This window comes from Notolepis coatsorum (genome assembly GCF_963971535.1).
Source record: "Notolepis coatsorum genome assembly, chromosome: 15".
Taxonomy (NCBI): Eukaryota; Metazoa; Chordata; class Actinopteri; order Aulopiformes; family Paralepididae; genus Notolepis; species Notolepis coatsorum.
In genome coordinates this window covers 3,643,153-3,653,152 of record NC_140179.1, presented here as the reverse complement: position 1 = coordinate 3,653,152, position 10,000 = coordinate 3,643,153, and the positions used below count along the sequence as shown (strand labels likewise).

The 10,000-nt window shown below is 46.2% G+C and overlaps 1 protein-coding gene across 1 annotated transcript in view; it reads right to left on the bottom strand.

The window, feature by feature from the left end:
- Positions 1 to 10,000, bottom strand: part of LOC311241266 (uncharacterized protein) — a 26,871-nt gene that overhangs the window by 15,095 nt on the left and 1,776 nt on the right. The gene's annotated exons all lie outside the window — the stretch shown is intronic.

The window sequence follows — 10,000 nt, the reverse complement described above, 5'->3', positions numbered from 1 at the left end:
ATTTAGAAAGCCTTTTGAATGCATCCAGTGAAATTATTAATTACCTGAAATTATTCAGTTTTTTTTGGGGGGAAACCCTGCATATATCGGTATCGGTTGATATCGGTATCGGTATCGGTATCGAAATTAAGAGTTGGACAATATCGGAATATCGGTATCGGTAAAAAAGCCAATATCGAGCATCCCTAGAAATAATACATGCATTCAATGGTACCTCCAGTAAGATAACTCGTACATAGATCAAAATAAGTGAAAAAATGAAAATATATATAACAATAATAAATGACATCTTTACAACACCTTCAATGGCGTGCCTCCGCTCTTCCCCGGGGTCAACTGACCCAGATGGTGAAACTGTTCAGCGGATTGTCTCTCGTTATCATTAAGCAGCATAAGTGATGATTTTGAGGCGTTCAGTTTATATCCGGAGATACTACCGAACTGATCAATTATATCAAGCAGTGCGGGTATAGATGTGTCTAGCTTTTTTAGGAACAAAATGACATCGTCCGCAAAAAGGGCTATTCTGTGATCTTTATTACCGATTTCAATCCCATGTAACTGCCTGTTAGCCCTGATTGCTATTGCTAACGGTTCGATAGCTAAAATAAACAGAAGCGGTGATAAAGGCGAACCTTGAGGGCAACCCCTGGTGATATTAAAGGGTTTAGATGTCACTTCATTTGTTAGTACCTCAGCTACAGAGTTTAGATGTGGTAATTTGATCCAGTTACAAAAGTAATTTCCAAATCCAAATCGGGGGTCCTACTAATCACCCCAAAGTACCAGAAAATACCCTAAAGTACCCCAAAATACCCCAAAGTATACCCCAAAATACCCCAAAGTACCCCAAAGTACCCAAAATACCCCAAAGTATACCCCAAAATAACCCAAAATACCTAAAAGTACCGGAAAATACCAGAAAATATACCCCAAAATATACCCCAAAGTACCCTAAAATACCCCCAAAGTACCCAAAAGTACCCCAAAATACCCCAAAGTACCCTAAAATACCCCAAAATACCCCAAAGTACCCCAAAATAACCCAAAGTATACCCCAAAATACCCCAAAGTACCAGAAAATACCCCAAAGTACCACAAAATACCCCAAAGTACCCTAAAATAACCCAAAATACCCCAAAGTACCCCAAAATACCCCTAAGTGCCAGAAAATACCACAGAGTAGCCCAAAGTACCCTAAAACACCCCAAAATACCCCACAATACCACAAAGTATACCCCAAAATACCCCAAAGTACCAACAAAATAACCAGAGTACCCCAAAATACCCCCAAAATACCCCAAAGTACCCCAAAATACCCCAAAGTACCAGAAAATGCCCCAAAGTACCCCAAAGTACCACAAAATACCCCAAAGTACCCTAAAATACCCCCAAAGTACCAGAAAACACCCCAAAATACCCCAAAGTGCCCCAAAATACCCTAAAATACCCCAAGAAACCCAAAATACCCCAAAGTATACCCCAAAATACCCCAAAGTACCAGAAAATACTCCAAAGTACCCCAACATACCCCAAAATACCCCAAAATACCCCAGAATACCTCAAAGTACCAGAAAATACCCCAAAGTACCCTAAAATACCCCAGAATACCCCAAAGTACCCCAAAATACCGCAAAGTACCCCAAAATACCCAAAAGTATACCCCAAAATACCCCAAAGTACCAGAAAATACCCCAAAGTACCCCAAAATACCCCCAAAGTACCAGAAAATACCCCAAAATACCCCAAAATACCCCAAAGTACCCTAAAATACCCCATAATACCCCAAAATACCCCAAATATACCCCAAAGTACCAGAAAATACCCCAAAGTACCCCAGAATATGCCAAAGTACCCTAAAATACCCCAAAATACCCCAAAGTACCCCAAAGTGCCCCAAAGTGCCCCAAAATACCCTAAAATACCCTAAAATACCCCCAAAAACCCCAAATACCCCAAAGTATACCCCAAAATACCCCAAAGTACCAGAAAATACTCCAAAGTACCCCAACATACCCCAAAATACCCCAAAATACCCCAGAATACCTCAAAGTACCAGAAAATACCCCAAAGTACCCTAAAATACCCCAGAATACCCCAAAGTACCCCAAAATACCGCAAAGTACCCCAAAATACCCCAAAGTATACCCCAAAATACCCCAAAGTACCAGAAAATACCCCAAAGTACCCCAAAATACCCCAAATTACCAGAAAATACCCCAAAATACCCCAAAGTAACACAAAATACCCCAAATATACCCCAAAGTACCAGAAAATACCCCAAAGTACCCCATAATATGCCAAAGTACCCTAAAATACCCCAAAATACCCCAAAGTACCCCAAAATACCCCAAAGTATACCCCAAAATACCCCAAAGTACCAGAAAATACCCCAAAGTACCCCAAAATACCCCAAAGTACCCTAAAATACGCCAAAATACCCCAAAGTACCCAAAAATACCAGAGAATACCCCAAAGTACCCCAAAATACCCCAAAGTAAAACGCCAAAATACCCCCAAAGTACCCCAAAATACCCCCAAAGTACCCCAAAGTACCCCCAAAGTACCCAAAAGTATACCCTAAAATACCAAAAGTATCATGAAATACCCAAAATAACCTCAAAGTTACAAATTACAAACCTCAAACCTCAAATTACACAAAATCTGTGTAATTCCAATAATAATTGTACAAATAAGAAAAGATTAAATTCTACATAGGAGAGTATGGAAATCACAGATAAGTTACTTGACAAGGTAGTGTGTATGTATGTGTATGGCCGTGCATGTGTGTGTGTGTGTGTGTGTGTGTGCGTGCGTGCGTGCGCGCGCGCGCGTGTGTGTGTGTGTGTGTGCATGCGTGCGTGTGTGTTTAGCGTCTGGGTTTTAATTGACTGAGGCCTCACACAGGGGGGGTCAGTGGGAGGGGACAGTGCCTCCAGTCAGCCAGGCTCTGTTCGGGGCACAAGTGGCACTTGGCTGCTTGGTCGTTGTGTCCAAACAGAGAGAGAGAGAGAAAGAGAGAGAGAGAGAGAGAGAGAGAGAGAGAGAGAGAGAGAGAGAGAGAGAGAGAGAGAGAGAGAGAGAGAGAGAGAGAGAGAGAGAGAGAGAAAGAGAGAGAGAGAGAGAGAGAGAGAGAGATGAGAAGATGTCAGTCGGCAGGGCGCTGAGTGAGACCACGTCTCATCCTTGTCAGGAGAGAGTTGTTCACAGAGGGAGAGCATGTCTTTCACAACATTAATATGAACCTTTATTGTTTTCCTTTGGGAGACGTGGGACATGTGGCTGTTGCTGCTGCTACTCTCATACATCAGCGTTCAACATTCTTTTAAGATTAAGATTAAACTGGACTTTTGAAGAAGTCTTTACTCGTCGCACACGTTGACAATGTCGTCATGCAGCAGCGACACACACATGCGATGGGCGGCACACACAGGAACACACACACACGTGCAATTTCTGGGTCGCCGAAGAAATGTCATCTTTGCGCTTGACCCACCCTTCCCCCCCAAGGGCAGCCGGGAGCAGACACGGGCTGTGGCGTGGGGCCGCGCCCCCCGGGGACCAATCCAAGGGCTCCTGTCTGTCTTCGTGAGGAACGCGACAGCGTTAGCGATCTGTTATTTTATTTATTTTTTTGATCTTTTCCCCCCCCCTCCTTTTTCCTCCGATTTTTCTCCCCTCCCAATGTTAGTCGTTATGCCAATTCCCAATCCCCTTCCTGGTCGCTGCGCACTTACCCCCCACAGTCGGTCTGGGAGAGTGGAGGTTACCACGTGCTTCCTCCGACACACGTCCAGCCAATCAACCGCTTCTTTTCACCTGGCAGAGCGGACTCTCACTGAGAGGGCGTAGCGTGTGGAAGGATCACACTACCCCCCCTTAGATCCTATCCGCGCTTAGCAGGCGCCCCCCGACCGAACTGTAGGAGTCGCTGTTTACAACGACCCGGACCCACCCCGCCAGCTTTCCCACCCACTCTAATACAGCCAATTGTATTAGTGTGAACGGCCAGCCAAGCTGGTGACAACGCCGGAGCTGTGAGCTGGATTCTAACAGGCGAATCCAGATTCGAACAGGCGAATCCAGCGTCTCCGGTGTTGGTGACGAACGCAATCTCCGCTACGCCACCTGACCGCCGTTAGCGATCTGTTCTGTATGTTTTTCCATTGGGTTTATATTCTGGAGGGGAAACCCTTGCGAGCACAGAGGGGGAGAACATGCAAACTCCACACAGAAAGGCCCGGGAGATACCCCACCTGGGTACCTGGCAATGCGGTGACCTGGTGCCCAAGCGGGAATCGAACCCTGGACCTTCTAGCTGTGAGGCGACAGTGTTAACCACTACACCAACCGTCACGCATATCTCATTTCACGTTTCACATCGCTACATTTCGCACGCGTACAATGTACCTGCTCGACATTCAGTTAGGTAACCTGTACCTTCTGCCAGACTGGCATGATCTGGTACTATCTGTTTAGTTCGTGATTTGCTTCAGACATCATTTTGAGGGCCTGCTAGACAGCATTTGAGGAAGCACACAGTTCTTTTACTTGAGTAAAAGTAGAAATACCCAGATAAAATAGTACTCTGGTAAAAAGTTAAAGTCTCTATTCAAAATTCGACTTAAAGGGGAACTATCTTATAAATGGCCTTTTTGAGTGTTTAGCATTGTTTCCTAGCTATGTGAACTTATATTAATATGATCTATGTCTCAAAATTCTCATATTGGCGCATTCTTCCAATTCTCCTCTCACAATATTCACCCTCACTGAACTGAGTCGTTTGAAAATGTGCCTATATGTGATGTCATATAGTCACTGCTGCATGTTAATGTTCAAGAGGCGGCGCAGGCCACACAGTGGTTTAGGTGCCCAGGCTCAAAACAGCTCGAGATCTTGAGGTAGAAAAATGCTGTTTTTGAGGACTTGATTAGAAATACAAAACAATGAATAAAAAAAATATATATATTACAGAGGTGTTCCATAGACTCACAGGAATTGTGTAAACGTGCCCAAATAGTGAAAGAAATAGTCAAATAGTTCCCCTTTAAGTAAAAGTATTTGATATTGAATGTACATAAGTATCAAAAGTGAAAGTACACATTTTACATGACGTCTGTTGTGTATTCCAGTGCTCAGGAGCGTTCAAATCCTCTAACCATTGACCTCTAAAGGTTACGTTAAGTACATTTCCTTTGAAATGTAGTGTAGTGAAAGTACAACGTTCCCTAAAATGAAAATACTCTGGTAAGGTAAAGTACCTGTAAAAGTACAGTACTTGAATGGAAAAGTTACTTTCCACCACTGCTGCTGGACCACAGATTGTTCTCAACTACCTCTTGGAGAGAAGACGTAAGAGAGGTGGACCGGAACAGCGAGTACAGCGAGGGACAACGACAACAACCGATGGACCGATGTGATGATCTTAACCACCTCCATGACTATTTCAGAGGGCGAATCTAGGGAGGAGAGCGAGAGACCAGAGAAAGAGAGAGAGAGAGAGAGAGAGAGAGAGAGAGAGAGAGAAAGAGAAAGGAGAGAAAATGGGGGCTATTTAAGCTGCTGCCACTTCAATTCAGGAGATGAGAAGGAGTCCACTGAATAATGGATCTATTCATTGTGGGGGTGGCGGGCAAGCATCGGAGGTTGATATCAGCCGGGACATAAACCCCCCGGACCTCTGGGGCGGGGGGGGGGGGGGGGGGGGGGGGGGGGTGCCCTCCGATGGCAGGGGGGGGCCGTTTTCAATCTGCTATTTATCTGCTTAGGCCTAATCAAAACCCCTCCGCGGCCTCGGCCCCATTCACATGCAAAACGTTACATTTGCGTCGAGTCAACTTGACTTGTTAAAGCTTGATTGATCAAGAAAAAAAAAAGAAAACCCCTTCTTCCTCGCGCATCTGTTTGCAAATATCTGGGCTGAGAGACTGAGGGCCGCCGTGCACCAGCACCAGCAGCAGCAGCCGCCACCAGCAGCACTGGGACCCCCGAGCCGGGCAGCCAGGGTCCCGAGCGGAGCCTGCCTGCCTGCGTAGGGATTTAGCCGCCCTGCCACCCCCCCGTCTCAATAGACACCAGGATCAGTGCGCCGCCGCCGGATCAATCCAATGAAGTGAATTGACAGCTTGCGTGACGGAGTGAATGGATCCTCTTCTTCTTCTCGTCGAGAATGGGCGGGGGGGGGCGGGGGGGGGGGGGGGGGGGGGGGGGTTGCAGGCCGATGTTGAGGCGAGGAGTCCCGTGTCGGTCGAGAAGAGACTGATCCCAGGTCTGACTGACTGACTGCCGGCCTTTCTCAACTCCCTGACTCGTCGACGTCGTACCCTCGCTCGTATCCCAAAGCCTCGGTGGTCTGTCTCCCTGCAGCACCCGCCTCTGCCCCCCTTTCTTCGCTCTCTTGCCCCCCCGCCCCGCACGCTGTGGACCTACGACATACACGGCCAGGGCTTATACGCGGTACAGTGCTTACACGGTGGAACATCAGGGGGTGGGGTGGGTGGGGTGTTCTGGGGGGGGGGGGGGGGCTTCTCCATCGGGAAATCATACATACAAAAGGTGCAGCGGAGTGAGAGATTGCAGGGAGGAAGCCAAGGCGGATGGAGGAGTGGGACAAAGACCAGGCCACTAAAGCCTCCTGCCTGATAGCCTTATCTGATTTCCCCTTCAGCGCCTGATGGCTTTTTTTTCTCCCCCCCCCCCCCCCCCACACACACTCTCGGCCCGGTCCTTTAAAGCAACACAGGTTGGGCCTTTGGTGTGAAGCCTAGCAGAAAATGTTAATCAAGAGCAGGGGACCGTCGGTCGGGGAGAAAAGGCAGGGAGGAGGAGGAGGAAGAGACTCGAGTCGCTCCGCCGGCATAAGAGGCCCGTAATCTGCGGTCGGACAGAGGGGCCGATTCAGTTGCGATGTAGAGAGGAAGAATGGGGGGCAGGCGTGGCGATGATGATGATGATGATGAGCGGGGAGGGTTCCTTCTTTTCAACACCCTTTGTCGTCGTCCCCCCACCCCTCACCCCCACCCTTTTTTTTGGTTGTTCGTTCCTCTCCGAGTCACCGCTCGCCACCGCCGCAGACCGACCGCCGGTCCACAGGCGGCCAGCGGCCTCGGGGTCACGACTCATTTAACGTCACACTTGGACGCCGCTTTCAATGTCCGCCGCCGCCGCCGCCTGATGAAGCACCTGACTGCTCATCTGTCAAGCGTCGGTATTCATCTGCGCGTGATTTATCGATCATAAACCCGCTAATAAAACGTAAACAAACACAACGACACACAATACGAAACGGTGAGAACGGTGGAAAATATATTCGTATACATTCACTCGGTCAAACCTTTATTTAAAACAGGCTGCCCCCGTTCGCGGTGACGTCGAGTGACAGCCTGAGGCGGGTCGAAGATAATTACACGAAATGTGATCGAAACAAAGATAAAAACAAGATTAAAAATATCAGCTAAAACAACTGGAATAAACACAAATGCATTATCATTCTTACTATAGTTGAAGGCATGGACATTCTGTGTGTGTGTGATTGTAATGACTATAGTCTCAACACCCTCTGTCATCATGAGTCCAAAACTATGTAAACAGTGTCGAGTCGAGTCGCAATATACACACAGGGTCTATTGTTGTTTTTAGTTTAGTTTTGTTTTTTCTCACGGCTGGCTTGTTTGTTGCCCTCTCTCTCTCTCCCTCTCTCTCCCTCTCTCTCCCCCCCCCCTCTCTCTCTCTCCCTCTCCCTCTCTCTCTCTATGTCTCTCTCCCGCTTAATCCCAGACTTTTGTCTCTGCTCATCATCACACGTATAAACTGTGCCCATAATTCCTCTAACAAAGGTCACATTCAGCCCCGGAGAGTGGGTGACCCCCTTTCCCTCGCGCGGTAGAATGTCAGAGTGCAGCATCATGGCCCACATATATAGAGCCCCCGAAAAATATGTGATTAAGAACCTGTATTTAGAGCAGTGACATTCACACACACACACACACACACACACACACACACACACACACACACACACACACACACACACACACAGATAAACACACACACACACACACACACACACACACACACACACACACACACACACACACACACACACACACACACACACACACACACACACACACACACACACACACACACACACACACACACACACACACACAGATAAACACAGACAGCGTGGAGCTCTGGTCGTGCGAGGGCCAGGCGGAAGCCCCCAAATAGGTTTTTTAGGATGTTTTGGGTTTAAGTTATTAAATAACGAGAAAAAAAAAACACACTGATCCCTTAAGTCCGTGGCCACCGTGAAGCGAGACAATGGCAGAAGCCGCGAGACACAAAAAAAGGGTAGTTTTTTAAGCACCGCTGCGAGATAAGAACGTGAGAGATTTGGAAAGCAACATTTCCAAACGATAAGATAAGGCGCCATTTCACAATAGTGTAGAATGAGGCATTGTGGGACGTTTAGAGGAGGTTCACGTCGTCGAAAGGGGGAAAGTTCTCTATCTTATCTGATGACCAGCAGGCTACAGTAAAACACTGGACTCCACCAGGCCAGTAGGAGGTGCACTAGGTGGTAATGTAAAGGTTTCATTGTTCCACTCACAGACTGGGGGCTGATCCACTGATAATACGAAGGTGCACAAAATGCATGCATCTACTGTACATGTATATGAATGTATGTGATATGTGTGTTTGCAGACATCAGGACCTCGAGGTAAGTACAGCTTGTCTTTATTTGCTCCAGGTGGAAAATCGTTAAAACAAAAACAAGCATGTGTAAAAAAAAAAAAAAAAAACAGACAATATAAAGATGATGTTTATATGAAAAGTCAGACACACATATTATACTAATTTGAAGCTCCTATGAAAGAATACACTTTTGCTTGTTATTTCATCAGAGACAAATAATCAACTTTTGATCATGTTGACAGGCTAAGAGGGGAAAATATAGATGCCAAGTTATTGCAGACGGATTGATCTCTAAATAAACATGTGCAAACTATTGAGAGGCATACCGTAGTATAGTAGTATAGGGCAGTGGTTCCCAAAGTCGGGGTCGCGACCCAAAGGTGGCCGCGAGCAGCCACGGATGGGGCCGCGAGATGATTAAAAAAAATAAAAAAAATAAATAAAAAAAAATAAAAAAAAAACATTTTTTTTATTTTTTATTTTTTTATTTTGTATTTTTTTATTTTAATTTTTTTTTGTCAGGTCACTGAACTTAGAAGCAGGCCAGGACAGTGTTTCTAGTTGTATTCTAAAATTCTATTCTATTGTATTCTAAAATGTGACTATATGGTTTTATATTAACTTAATAAATAAACAAAAACGAAAAATCTACTTATTTCAACGAACATTTCAAACTAAATAACAGATTATGCACATAAAACGCTGAAAACAACCGAAGCAACAATAGTATTTTAATGAGGCTATTATTATTATCATTATTATTTTGCAACAAGTTAGCCCTCTCATAAATAGCACATATAAATGAATAACTAACTTGAACTAACTTAATAGGATTGAAGTGATATTTGGCTTAAAAAATCGGTCGCCTGACAAATGTGCATTGGGCCGCGGCTCTCTGACGCCTTATTTTCTGGGCCCCGGCCTGAAAAGTTTGGGAACCCCTGGTATAGGGTGTATGCTAGTATGACAAATGAAAATACGATCTCATTCAGAGAGCGGAGTTTGGCTCTTTCGAGTGAGTACAATGTGAGGAGGGGAGGAGGGGAGGGGGGGGCGCAGAATCTGGCAAACATTCTCTCGCCGGCGCTGTTGTTGCTCGGAGTGGACACACGGCTCCGCCCCCTCACTTTCTCCAAAAGGAACACAGAGTGGGGGGAGAGAGAGAGAGAGAAGAGAGAGAAGAGAGAGAGAGAAGAGAGAGAGAGAAGAGAGAGGAAAAAAATCTGGTAGTGAAAACAAACAAAGACACACGCAGCGCGGCGGCCACGCTCCCAACCCCTGGCTGGCTGCACGCCATCCC